Source organism: Galleria mellonella, unplaced genomic scaffold, assembly GCF_026898425.1.
Source record: "Galleria mellonella isolate WM207_F2 unplaced genomic scaffold, CSIRO_AGI_GalMel_v1 utg172, whole genome shotgun sequence".
Taxonomy (NCBI): domain Eukaryota; kingdom Metazoa; phylum Arthropoda; class Insecta; order Lepidoptera; family Pyralidae; genus Galleria; species Galleria mellonella.
Genome location: NW_026442015.1, coordinates 2,030,918 through 2,045,537, shown reverse-complemented (window position 1 = coordinate 2,045,537; position 14,620 = coordinate 2,030,918). Strand labels below are relative to the sequence as shown.

The 14,620-nt window shown below is 29.5% G+C and overlaps 2 protein-coding genes across 2 annotated transcripts in view; one reads left to right on the top strand and one right to left on the bottom strand.

Annotated features, from left to right (window-relative positions):
• Window positions 1-2,497, bottom strand: part of LOC113514256 (putative fatty acyl-CoA reductase CG5065) — a 106,887-nt gene extending 104,390 nt beyond the window's left edge. The window contains exon 1 of the mRNA XM_052893100.1: window positions 2,261-2,497. The gene's annotated coding sequence lies outside the window, so the exon portion shown is untranslated. The remainder of the gene's footprint in view (window positions 1-2,260) is intronic.
• A 3,624-nt stretch (window positions 2,498-6,121) lies between these two features.
• The window catches only part of LOC113514253 (fatty acyl-CoA reductase wat-like), a 51,299-nt gene continuing 42,800 nt past the window's right edge, over window positions 6,122-14,620 (top strand). The window contains exon 1 of the mRNA XM_026898287.3: window positions 6,122-6,301. The gene's annotated coding sequence lies outside the window, so the exon portion shown is untranslated. The remainder of the gene's footprint in view (window positions 6,302-14,620) is intronic.

Genomic DNA, 14,620 nt, shown 5'->3' with positions numbered 1-14,620 from the left:
ATATTACTGGTATCTTAGCAAAGCGGACAATAATATTTGCGGTTAAGAAGTTACCATGGATCGTATTCAACTACGACTCGTTACGCTATTTGCATCCAAACTTTTAGCTATTTATTAGAATACCACAGATAACATAAAACTTTTTTTATACCACTGAGGTGACAAATAAGCTTACGGCCCACCTAATGGTAAGCTGTTATTATATACTATACTAGAGAATTCGGAAGTTCTTTTACATTATATTCAATTTATAATGTGACATTAAAATTAACAGTATTCTCTTAAAGACGTATTCTGCCACCAAAATGAACATTTATTCCAAAACAAATGTGAGTCAAGAAAACATGTAATTTTTTATACATATTTCTTTGGAAAAAATGTTTACCTGTTTTAATAGATTATAATGGAATGATAATTCCATCTGCGCTGTCTATATATGTTTGCGAGGTACCAGTGAGGGATGATAGGTGAGAATGAAAGTATGGGAGATTATTTAATAATTTGGGCTACCTTAATGCTTGCAATATGCCTTATCAGATCGACCTTCACAAATCGCCCATCATGACGAATTCTTTAAGATATTCCCCTTTTAATTCTTAATAAATTCATTATGATGGGCGATTTGTAAAGGTAGACCTGACATTGCAAGTAGTTAAAGGCACTAATACATGATTAACAATGCCCCATCCCGTTCTAAATGTTCAGATAGAATACTTATCCAATTTTTGCCCTGTATGTACCTACCTATCTGTTTCTGTTTACCCATTAAGTTATTTACCTACATTAGAAAAGAAAGTTCATAATTTACTTTTGCTTGCATTTTAAATGTTCCGTAATCAAGTGAATAAAACAAAACCATTGTAATTTTTTTGTCAGCCAGTTATAAATGTTATGTTAGTGTTTCATAACTTCAAATTATGATTGATTCTCATAAAATAATAGGTATATATTATATATAGCACAACCTTTCGAGGTAGTAAGACTTTATTTATTTATTTAACTCTTTATTGAATAATTCAAGTGAAATACAGTAACATAAATACAGATTGAAATATACACAAAGGTACAAAAGGCGGTCTTATCGCTAATGGTTAAAAGAGAACAGATAGAAGTGAAGACTTTATTATCATCTCAGGAGAATACGGTGTCATTATGCGTACCTTCATAAAATATAATAGTTAAATATAGGTATTCAATTGTTTAGGTACTTACCACTTTTGTAAGATGCTTTCAAATTATTGAAACATTGGAAGAGTTTATCTCTCCATTTTTTAAAATGTTGTAATAACTAAATAAATTCATCATCATCATATCAGCCTATAACTATCCACTGTTAAATATAAGCTTACCTCTTAGGGTATATTATATAATACTTAGAGATGTTTTAAAAATGTTAAACATCAATAATTTTATATATTAACATGTAAATTTTATATGTTTATTGGTAAAGTATTTCGATAAATATTCACACTATTTTACTCATTACAAAAGTTATTATGTAACAAACATGGAAAAATATGTATTCTTTTTTATACCACGAAGATGATAAACAAGAGGGCCTACCATAAAGTGTTTTCCAAAATTTCGGAGCCAAACGAAACAGAAATTTGATGTTTAAATTACATAATACATGCCGTTTGGAAATATTAAAAATGTCAAAATATTCCTTTGGACTTTTATGATAGGATGTATGACGAACGAAATGTTAAACTCTATTTATTGGTCCGATTTTGGTATAAACAAAAACACGAAATTGAGTCCAAAATTTCGGAATTTCATTTCATGGTAGAACCGAAGCATACAGCCCGTCTATTGGTAAACAGTTACTGCAGCCTAAGGACGCCTGCAACTGTAGGGACGTCACATGTGCATTGCAGACCCTGAAGGAACTTTAATATACTTGTTTTTGAAGAATACCATACTATATTATCTGGGGAAAACCTCAGCAGGGAACTCATTCCACGGCCTAAGCTTTCGCATGTGAAAATTCCTTTGAAACCGTACTGTTTAACACGAAACTTGCGATTATAAAAGGTGGTTATAGTTATCATTTCCTCAGAACACAATCCTTTATACAAACAGTAGAACATTGCAAAAAGAACGATCAAAATCGGTAGAATTGCCGATGATATCGCGTGATACAACAGCAAGAACTGAATTTAAATTCCACCCCCAATTACGATTAAAAATCGCCAAAGTTTATTACTTGTAAGAACAGTGAGTTTTCGATTGAACAAAAAATAGAGTATTCTATACTTACATCTTCTGTATAGGTGTTTAACATGTAACTTTTCATTGTCACTGAACCTTATAAACAGCTAAATCAAATTATCACTTATTGTTAAACAAACGAGTTTATCATAATTCAGTGTAAATTATAATGTACATTGATTATTTTACCACTGCTCATAAATAAATAACAAAACCTTGAGATTCAAGAGAGCGACTCACACTTAGCCGGTTTACATTATTGACCAACAAATGGGAAATTTCATTGACGTCGAAGGTACGGAATCGTACTTGCGACCTCAACATACCTATTAATGTTCTATAAATAGTAGTTTCTAGAAATCGATAAGGTAAAAAACCTTATCAAAAATTAGTCATAATAATACATTATTTTTATAATACTAGCTTTTATCCACGACTTTGTCCGAGTGAGCAGGTATGTTTACTGATTGAGATAAAATGTAGCCCATACCCTTCTTTATCCCACATATTACGTGCATACAAATTTCATAGCCATAAAATCGTAACTATAAGTTATTTATTGCCCTAATTAAACGTAAAAACAATAAGCAATTAATGCTCCTTCACTATATGATTTCAAAATAAATATATAATATCAAAATAAAAAACACTATAGAAGTGAAAAAGCATAATGAAGTGAAAAAGCAAGACAGCGTATTGACATGAAATTATATTTGATATGTTTGTATATTTTTTAGAATTGTTATTAATAATTGTTTTAATCTTTAATCCAATCAATATAAATATTAATTGGATTGCAGATTAAATATACTTTTTGGGTTTTTAAATTTTGCAGGCGAATTATCTGGACTTATATTTATTGTTAACATCTATATACTCACCATGTTTCTTGTAAATAAATTAATAAGTTGGAAGAGATCTCTATCAGAGATAAGTCCACCCTTGCTCACAACATTTATAAGTATATATATATATATATATATATATATATATATATATATATATATATATATATATATATATATATATATATATATATATATATATATATATATATATATATATACACACAAAGTGATATCTAACTCTAGTAACGCTCTTTTGATATTAGGGGGCGACGCGAGAGCGAATAGGCGCAGTAATACAAAGTTATAAATAAATTTATTCATAATTTTTACATAAATTAACATATCAATAATCTTAGTTACGGCATATCCTATTTCAAAATTACACATTTTCTTATTACTTATAAAAACACATATGTTTGAAATAAATAAATAAATAAATATTATTATTTTAAAACACGATTAAATTATCATCACTATAATAAATAAAGTTTGTACTGTGTATATATGTATGGATAGAATCGTATTTATCTACGTATATTTATTTTACTTATTTATTTCATCATCATTATATCAGCTGTTAATTGTTCACTGCTGATCATAAACCTTCTCTATAACGGTGGGTTTGCCAGTAGTTGCCATGCTTGGCAGGCTGGTTGGCAACAGTTAGGTTTTGGTGACGTTTTAAGAGAGACTCTGCTGCCCGTCCTTTGACCATTAAGTTCCCTTTGTCGCCTCTTACGATACCCATGGAAAAAGAGGAGGTGGCCCATTCTATACCGAGATCACATGGCAAATTTATTTATATACACTTTATTGCACCATTTATAAAAATAATACATATAGTTAATGTTGAGCTTTACATTTATTTTTTTAACACGCCACCTAATTCCTTCTATCCGAAGATTGTTCGGAACAGATTGCTTCAGAAAGATCGCCTCTTATTCCATACTATATATTTCAGCACCCCTGAATTTAAAACGACATATATAATTACAAACAGTATGACTCACGACAGTTATTAAACTATACTTATTTAAAATCCATTAACAATTCCTGTAATATTGATGTAGGTAATAAAGCGGTAAATAGATAATTAATAAATTTATTTATTTACACTTTATTGCACCATTTATAAAAAAGTAAATACATTTAACTGTAATAAGAAATGATACAAAAGGCGGCCTTATCGCTAAGCAATCTCTTCCAGGCAATCTTTGGGTAGAGAACATTGTGAAAAGAAAAACAAAGGGTAGGTGGCGCACTATTATATGTAAACAAATATATACAAAGATATATATATATATACTCATATATATATATATATATATATATATATATATATATATATATATATATATATATACATAAATAAATACATACATAAACACACACAAACTTAAAAGTACACATACAACAGGAAAGAGTGACACTGGAAGATGAAGATAGAACATGGGAAAATAGTTACTTACTTAAAGAGAGAGATAATGGGCTTACAGAGGTTTTGAAGCTAGCAAGAGATAAATAAAAATATTACAGATATAATTTTGTAACATTATAAATTAATAAGTGAATGAGAACTCTTTATTGTTCCTTTTAAAGTATGATACAGATTATAAAGATTAATCTTAAACAATTTGGAATGGAAAATATGCTTACGTCATACATGGAAAGTGGTAACTACCACCTATAATCAAGAATAGTAGCATGTATCTCATAGAATATTCTGAGATAGCATGGTACCACTCACACGTCACTGTTCTCAGTGACTAAAGTGCATCTGTATCCTGTAACCCTTATAACTATGCAAGCACAATCGTAGGGCGGCAAAAATATAAGCCAAACAAGCATGTCCACAGATGACTTTTGTACAAGCATCCCTCTAGTAATAAAACTTGATTCTCTGTAATTCTTAATCTGTAACTCTTATTGTATATTATTAAAAAGTTATATTATTGTGTAATTTAGCTGTTTTACAGCTAAATTAGGACATACTGACGTACACTTATATAAACAAACATGATGAATAATGGTTCTGATTTTTTTAAGCAAAATCTTAAAAAGTATCACCACTGTAATGATTTTCCACAATTAAGGCTGCTAAAAATGTATAATATAATATCAGATTGTCCGAAATGAATATAACTCGTCAACGTTGGTAGTATACGTCACAGATGTACGTGTACAGCCTTAGAAAAAGACCAAGTGAACGAGCGGAAGCGTATAACGTTGTATTTAAAATAAAACTGTTATTCTTTTCTTGAGTGATTGATCTTTCCATCTCAGTTAGTAATAGAATAATGACATTCTATATTCGAATTTGCATCAACAAAAGAAAATTCGTAATCTTAATAAGAGATAATGAATTCATGTACAAAAGTCGATCTCTATTTTTTCTACCGTGAAGAAAAAGGCTGTGTTTGGGTTTGAGAGATACAGAGGAATAACACCTGAGTCCTCAGGAATGGCAACAATATCATGGGCGATGTGTGTGTAATGTCCATGGTACTGTAATATAATAATTTCCATCAGGTAGGCCGTCTATTCTAATCATAAAAAAAATATTCTAAATCACAAAAAAACTAAATTCTAAACACAATAACTGTGATAGTCAGACATTTAATATATAATTCTTACTGTTATTGTAAATTTAATACTGAATTCGACTATTTTGACTGATTCCAATATATAAAACCTTAAATATAGGCAACATTAGCCGATCATACTGTAATACAATATTGCAGAAAGTAACTTTACGTTGTCCCCGTTTTTTTATTAATTATAATAAACATTAAGTTATTTACGAATCTGTGTTTCACTTTCAAGAATAAACAGATATGAAATTAAAAAATGTCCTTGAAAATTTTGAAAAGTTATAAATATCAGGAGTAATATAACTTTATTAAATCACATTAATTTATACTCAGAATCGTAAATTTGATATGAATTTAAAATGTATTCCAATATCTTTAGTTTTATAGCACAGCACCCGCTCCCGCTACAGCGTCCGCTTCCTCGTGTTCACTATATGAGCGCTAGAATGGTGCATATTACGAAACAATCGCACACTCTCCGTGGACAGTCTTCGCCGCGCTACCATTAACAGCTGACGCGAAAATTTTGTACCAATCCGAAAATAAGAATATAAACTTGATAATAATTCAATATTATAATTTTTTTGTTCAGTGCATAATTTAAGTTCAATTTGTGTTTTTTTTTTTTACGAGAGGGTGTTTTTGTTTTCGGTAAGTTTTGTTTTAATAATTTATAGAATAAAATAAAACAACACAATTAAATTATATCAAAATTTTATTATTTATTTTTAATAATTTATAAAAGAACGATCGGAAGATAAAGATATTCATCCCAAGAGGAAATCCAAAGTTGGACCTTGATCTTTTATTATTTTCTGTTTTTTTTTTTATATACCTTCAATTTATTATAAACTTTATTTACACATCAAATTTTACTTTTATATACAAACAAATAAGTAAAAGTAGGTAGACTCTATATATGTGTAAGATATCGTAGATCTACTTTCCGATGTCATTTCCTAACGATTTTTTTTAAATTTTCGATACTGCATATTAGTTCAAACAGTTATAAGCAAGTAAAAAGTTTTATTTAAAAAATATTGTAAGGGTTTCATCCATACTACTTTTTATACCAATTTATGGTATAAAAAGTACTCATACTAGTATTAATGTAGGTTATAGTTCATTGGTGTACAAAACTTTATTCAAATGTGTTTAATCAGTGGCACGATATATTAATTAACTTTTAAATATTCAAAGCACTTCCAAAATATTATATTTACAACTAGCTATTTGCCCGATACTTCGTATGCGTGTAGATTAGAAGTAGGAAAATCATTTAAATAGACTACTTCTATTAAATATGCACCTGGTTTTAAATTAAACCTTCAGGAATACAACTGTCAAAACCGCATCCAATTTCGTGCAGTACTTTTTAGGTGATGTCAAAACAAACTTACAGACAAACAGTCAAATAGATGTACAAAATTTCTAAAAATCATGACTCTGGCTTCTATTACTATTATTTAAACCTCGCATATTAATTTTTCTTAAAAATTTCCTGTGTACAGACATCGTCAAGTCAGAATTTTATTAGTGAGATATTATTAGTATAAGAAATAGCGCAATCGTGCGAAAAATATATTAATAAAAATATATTGTATAAAGGTATATTACATAAAATACAGTATGTGTATATTGCTCTAGTGTAGCCTTGGTTTTCCTATAAAAAAATGAATATATATAAAATACAAACTTCCCTAGATCCTGAGATCCCTGGTGTTACAGGCGTCCATAGGCTACGATAACTTCGTTTACCATCAAACGGGTCGTATGCTTGTTTACCACCACAGTTGTATAAAAAAAGTTAACGGCAAATAGTGAAACTAAACGGACAAAAAAGTCCGTTTTGTTCTGTAGAGTGTAAATCTGTAAAGTGTAAAGTGATGGAACTGAACTTTAGATCTAAAAGGATACAATCGAATTATTAATCTCATATTGTTTTTAAGTCTATCTATCTATATGTTGTATCAGTCGTAAACTGTCCACTGCTAAACATAGCCTACCCCATAAGGGAGGTTTTTCCAGTAGTTGCCACGCTTGGCAGGCCAGTTGGCAACTGCAGTTTGACTTTTGATAATGTTTTAAGAGGGACACTGCTGCCCATCCCTTCGCTATAAGCGCTCTTAGTCTCCTCTTACCACATCCACAGGAAAGGAAGGGGTGGCCTATTCTATGCCAGGACTTACCATACACGGCTATTTTTTAAGTTTATATATTTAACAAATAGTCAGTTAATAGCAAATATTGTAAATATAGTTTAAAACAACAGATCTTAGGCAATTCAAACAATTTTGTTTCGCAAATTCGCAATCGAACCTTGAGGTATTACGTATTCAAGCAACGTGCTGAACCAGATTATGTATGTTATTCTACTTTTAATACAACATATTTATAGTAGATTTAAAAAAAATATATGAGTTTTTTATTATATCGTGCTACAAATGAGACAATTTGGTTATTCGAATATTTAAATGGTTGGTACTCAATCACGCTAAAAAGATTGGACAGATTTGAATAAAATTTAATTTACAGATAAGCTATACCATATCAGACTTTAATTGTCTACTGCTAAATATAGACCTCCCTTTATTAGGGAGGTTTTGCCAGTAGTTGCTACGCTTAGCAGATGAATTGGCAACCGCAGTTAAGCTTTGATGATATTTTAAAAGGAACGCTGCTGTTCCTCGACAGAGACACGATATACAACTAGTTATACAAATCGAGAATTACAGTAAGCCTGTCCAACTATTTTCTATGTTACGTTTCCGTGAATTAGAAAACCATTTGTTTCAAACCCGGTCACTGACGTATTGACTCGTAATCTGATGTTATTTCCGGGCAAAGATGTTACGTGTATAAATATAACACCTTTACCTGGAAATATATAAATATATACTTAAATAAACAGCTTATAGGAAAAAAAATCATTCGAATTTGTAATGTCGCTCAATTTCACAATTTAATTAATTAGCATACGTAGATAGACGATCTTATATAAAACATTTGGTAATATCTCTTGTGTCACATGTACAAAAATATTTTCTGAGACTTTCTACTGCACTTTCAAATCATCGCATACGTTTATATACTACTTGAATCAGTGTTGCCACATTGAATTGTAATTGTAAAAAAAAAAATGATAAATATTTGAATAAAATAAAATAGCTTCGAACAATTGTGGATAATATTTTTGATATCATATATTCATATGTACACATATATATATATATATATATATATATATATATATATAATTTATAGCACAACAATATAACATATACAACAATATACAACGACAAAAAATGACGTTAACAGTCATTTTTTGTCATCACTTGTTATAGTATTTATGTGATAAAACATATCAAAAATCGAATAAAAATTTGTGAATGCGTAAAAATTAATGTTTTTATCATTTTGGAGAAAAGAGGCTTGAAATTTGTGAAAAAAATTATACTTCGTGATTCAGTGGAATGCAACTCCGGCTGTAGACCGCAAACATTGTCATTAAGAAATTAACGACTTTGTCAATTTAATTTATCCGTTGATCATTCATTCAAAATGATAAAACGTGGTTATCTTTTCAATTCATTAATAGTAATTACTATTGGATTCTAACATGCTCGGCAAAATATAGGCATATCGAGTGTTACGTTCAGCACAATATATTTTTTTATTTTATTGCACTAAAACATACAGTAACAACAATAAGTGATAATATTTTAAAATTAACAATGCCAATATTCGGCACATACATTAAACGATTAAGCGATTTTAGTCATAAATAATATTTATGTCTTTTACTGAATAAAATTTAAAAAATATGGGATTTTTCAACAGCGAGTAAATGAGCATGCGACTCACCTGATGGTAAGTGATTACCGTCGCCGTGAACACATGATTAAAAAATGTTATTGATAGATACATGTAATTTAGACTTTTCTATTAACGATTTGGCATTACGTATATATTAGAGTTATGACATAACAAACATAAAAAAAAACTCAACCTCCTTCTTTTTTAAATCGATTGAAAACCAAACTACTAAACTGAACTTGATTAACATTTTAAGGGACAAATCTGAAGGTATCCTCACAGAAGAATTTTTCAAATCAATGAGGGAGTAATGACGTAACAAACAAAAGATACAATCGAGTTGAGAACCGCTTTTTTCTGAAGTGGATTAAAAATGAAACAATTATGACGCCTGCCTTATTGGTTTACATTGTTAGTAGGCATTAATACGAAATGACAGGCGAAGATAAAGTCAGGTCAGTTAGCTCATCCTGATGAATTATTCATCAGAAATTCTCTACGATGATTTCCAATTTTTCGAAAGTGTAAAAAATCAACCAGACAATTTATTCCACTCAGCCCCTAGTCATTATTAATATCAATTCGTCAGAAATGTAGATTAGGCAACTAATTAGAATGGATAATTAAACTGGACTCGGATTTCTGTAATTTGATTACGTTCACTTGTGCAAATTAATTAATTTAATGAACTCAGCTATTGTTGTTATAGATCAAATGACAGTGCGTTTTTATGAAATAAACACTATTGGTTATATTATATTACACAGCGCCATCTATATAGCCTTTAACTAAGAAGAGCTTATACTATACTAAACGAGTAATAGAAATATATACATTATTTTCGTAAATACTTACATACCTATCATATATAAAAATATAGGGACACTTATGAATTTAAATCTATGCATTGTACGCCAATCGAACCTATGACTAATGGAGGATAAGGCGATGTGTTAAACAGTTGCACGGCTAAGGTCATCAAATTTACAGCTTATATCAATTAGATTAGATTGATTTCGATGATGGCTGACAAGTGATAATCAGGGTCTAATGAAGGTTAAATGTATAAAGGATTTATTTTGCAAAAGGTTTTCTTTTCATTGCAATTTTATTTCCCTTGAACTTTTAATGTAACTTTGCCTTAAACTTTATTTTCCCTTCACAGCTCATTGTCAATTGTATTAGATATCGTACATCGATTGATATTTAAACTTGACCTTAAACCATGTTAAGCACATGGCGTAATTCTTCAACTTTCTCTTTCCTTTGCTGAAGTAAATTAAAAAAAAACAGTAAACAAGTCGTGTTTTGAAAACAAAACACGATTTTAAGCAATTATGAAAACTTATCAGCAAATAAACTGATGGAAAAAAATGATTTCTTTTGAAAATATTTATAATAATATATATATATATATATATAATTATTGAAAGGCTTGATAATACTGTACTAATTTTATAATTATTAAAGTTTGCTATTTTAATTACAATGTTATTTGCCTTGAACTTTTGATTTAGCCTTATCTGTAACTTTTAATGTCATATTCACTTCACAGCTCATTGTCAATTGTGTTAGATAATTAAACTTGACCTTAGAGTATCGATCGGAGGTGCGATTTATAGGCTTACGTGCAAAAATAATTATAGTGATCGATAAATCACAGTTTTATTATTTTGTTATACGATTGGCAAAGAAATTGATAGTAAACCATGAATGACACGATGTACTGTACCAATCCCATAAACGTTAGTTGACATTCCCATTGAATACAATTTTATCCAACTCGAATTAAACCCCTAAAGAATAAGAATATTTACATACCTAATATAATCCCTTATGTTGCTTTATGTTTTTTAATTAAATTTTTCTTTTCATGGTATTACATGTGATTATTATTATTTTATGACCATAAAAATTTTATGTTGTTGCAATTTTATTCTCATGGCACTCATATTTTGTGATTTGCATGTTAAAATTAAATATAAGGAAAAGTGAGTCGTCTTTAACTAACTTCAAAAGAAATAAGACTTGTTATATTTTTATACAAATAGCATGACAAACAAACAAACAACGTGACTATAATAAGTAGTATAAATTGAGGTAGTAAAATGGCGAAAGGGCACAGTAATATTGAAATCCAACAAGTCAACTGTCTTCATTTCATTATAATAAGTGGTTTTTGTTGGAAAAGATCCCGAATTCACTTTTTTTTATAATCGTTAATCAATAAAAATAATCATTTCAACAGAAATACAAAATACCTTATTGTTTGTACTATTTACCGATAAAAATGTAAAGTTTGAATCGAAATAATAATGTAACGCAAATAACCCTACTAATATAATAAAGTTGAAAGTCTGTAAATATTAAGAAGAAAGTTAATCAAAAAACAAATTTGAATAAAATTCAGTATACGAGTAGGTTATATTCTAACTTAATACATAGGATAAATTATACACTGATGCACGCGGGCATAGGCCCGGAAAACAACTAGTCCCTAATATTATAAAGCCGAATTATCGTAAAATTTTGACATCATATACTCGTAATATCATACGACGCAAAAATATAGTTGACATAATGTGTTAGCTGAACAGTGTAACTTTGTAAATCCATTTAAATAAAGATGCTGTACACAAAACATATCAAAATAATGTTAATGGACTTAACATCCTGTTTAAACATTTAATCTAAATTATCATATTTTAAAAAGGGCGTTCTCAATTATTTGGCATATTCTAGTATTATTTTTTTTGGAAAATATTGTATATACTCGTATATAACTTTTACCCGCAACTTCTCTCGTGTGACCAAAATATGTATACTAACTGGTTAAAAAATAGCCTATAATCTTCTTCATTCCATATAGTACGTGTATACCAAGTTTCATAGCGATTGTTTCAGCTATTAAGCCGGTATAAGGTAACATACAAGTACAAATAAACTCGCATTCACATTTATAGTGTATGTAAGTAAGGATTACGTATTTATGTCGCTAATTCTGGTTCAATTTTGTTAATTTCTTTTTACAAGTTTGTATGTATCGTACATTTTTTTTATAAACTTTCGGTAAAAAATTCATATTTACATCAATTTGTTACCAAAGCGTAACTATTTAAAATATAAAAAAAAACATATTTATGTGTGGTATTTTGTAAGAATTTGCGAAAATATTGCGTAACATATGCGTAAACGAGGGCGTGCTACCAAATAGACAACCTTCTCTTTTAAAGTTGGTTAATTGAAGTTTTAGCGGACTTCTTCCTACATTTTTATAATATCTTTTTTGTAAATACTTTTTGACATTATATTCTTTACTGTAATCGCATTTTCCGCGTTTTTTCATATTATTAGAAAAACATTTCTCTCATTTAGTTACTGATCCTTTTTGGCGCGTTTGACTACAATCTCACGCAAATTCAATTAATATCTATTCACTTTAGTTTTGAAAGGCCCAATTTCCTCCGCTTCAGATAATGCTATATTTTATTCTTGGAAATTTTTAACATTGTAGTAAAATCTACAAAGTGCACAATGAAATAGTGTAATTATGATATTATCTAATATCTTGGGAATTTTTTATAAAGGTTTATTAGGTATTATTTTTGTTACGTGAGCGTGGGTAAAAAATATACACATCTATTATATCGTCATATCTATATGATGTCCAAAGGGTTTAGAAATATAATAATATAACCTATCTTATTTTACCAGTGGAGACTTTTATAAAAGTCGATTTATTATTCGTGTTTCAACCGTATTGTGTTTCGGTTCGAAGGGTAAAATATGGCGTGAATTACTGGGTACAGAGGAATAACACCTGAGTCCTCAGCAATGGCAACGCATGGGGGGTATCATGGGCGATACAGTATACTCTGTTATGTCTATGGTACTGCACATATCTATAGGCGACGGTTACCACTTTTCATCAGGTGGGCCGTCAGCTTGTTTGCCATTCTAAGTTGTATAAAAAAAACTTTTTTAGTAGTAACCTGCCAAAGATACTCGTATTAGAAGCGGTTTAAAAAATATCTGAAGTCGGGTTAAATACTTAAATACTTTTATTATAATTTTGTATGTTAGCACACTAGGTTTATAACATTGATTTGGCTTTTGGTGTCATAATGTTGGAATTATTATTAATGAATAAATAAATAAAAATCTTCATTAGTTTAACCCGCGTGATTAACATAATTATGTTCGATAAACGTAATAAAAAGTAGCCTATAAACGTACTCTATTCCATACATTAGGTATCGTAGTGTATGAAATGAACTTTTCATATTGTTTAAGCCATTAACGCGCTAAGAGGTATCAAACAAACTAACTCACTTTCACATTTATAATATTAGTGGGGACTTCATTATTTATTTATTTATTATTTATTACACAATGAAACTTTGTACAAGTAGCGAGCTTAATACCATATCATATTTTTTACCAGATAACCATTATGGTGATGATATAATGACCGCTAGTGGCATTGACTTCAAATATAATGAAATTGATATGAAATCAACAACAGAAGAACTCAAAGTCGTTAAAAAAAGAAATTAACAATATTTCATAATAAGTTTATTATGAAATATTGTTAATTTAAAGATATTCTTAGGATTCTGCAATTTTTAAGGTCCTAATCCCAACACTTGCAGGAATAAATAATAAATAAAGAGACCAAGAATCTAACAGTACAGGCATCTTTTTTTTCAAAGTTCTATAAGACCTATAAAAACTACGTTAGTATTTTCACATTTTACGATACGGATTCGTAATTTGTACGCTAATAAATAGATGACGTACTAACTAATTAATGAACATTATGAGAAGTTAACACAATTAGTTAATGACTTACCTACGTAATTGTAGTATTTTCTAGTTGCCATTGCGGATGTACAAATTGTTCGTCAACTAATTCATCATTTACATATATATATTTTGTTTAAGAAACATGAAAAAACAAAAGCCGTGTCGGCCCCGGCATAGAATGGGCCACCCCTTCCTTACCCGTGGGTGTCATAAGAGGCGACTAAGAAGGGCGAAGTATGGGCAGCAGCGTCCCTCTTAAAATATCTCTAAAGCCTACCTGCGCTTGCCAATTCCGCCTGCCAAGCGTGGCAACTATTGTCAAGACCCCCAAAGGGGAAGCTTATGTTC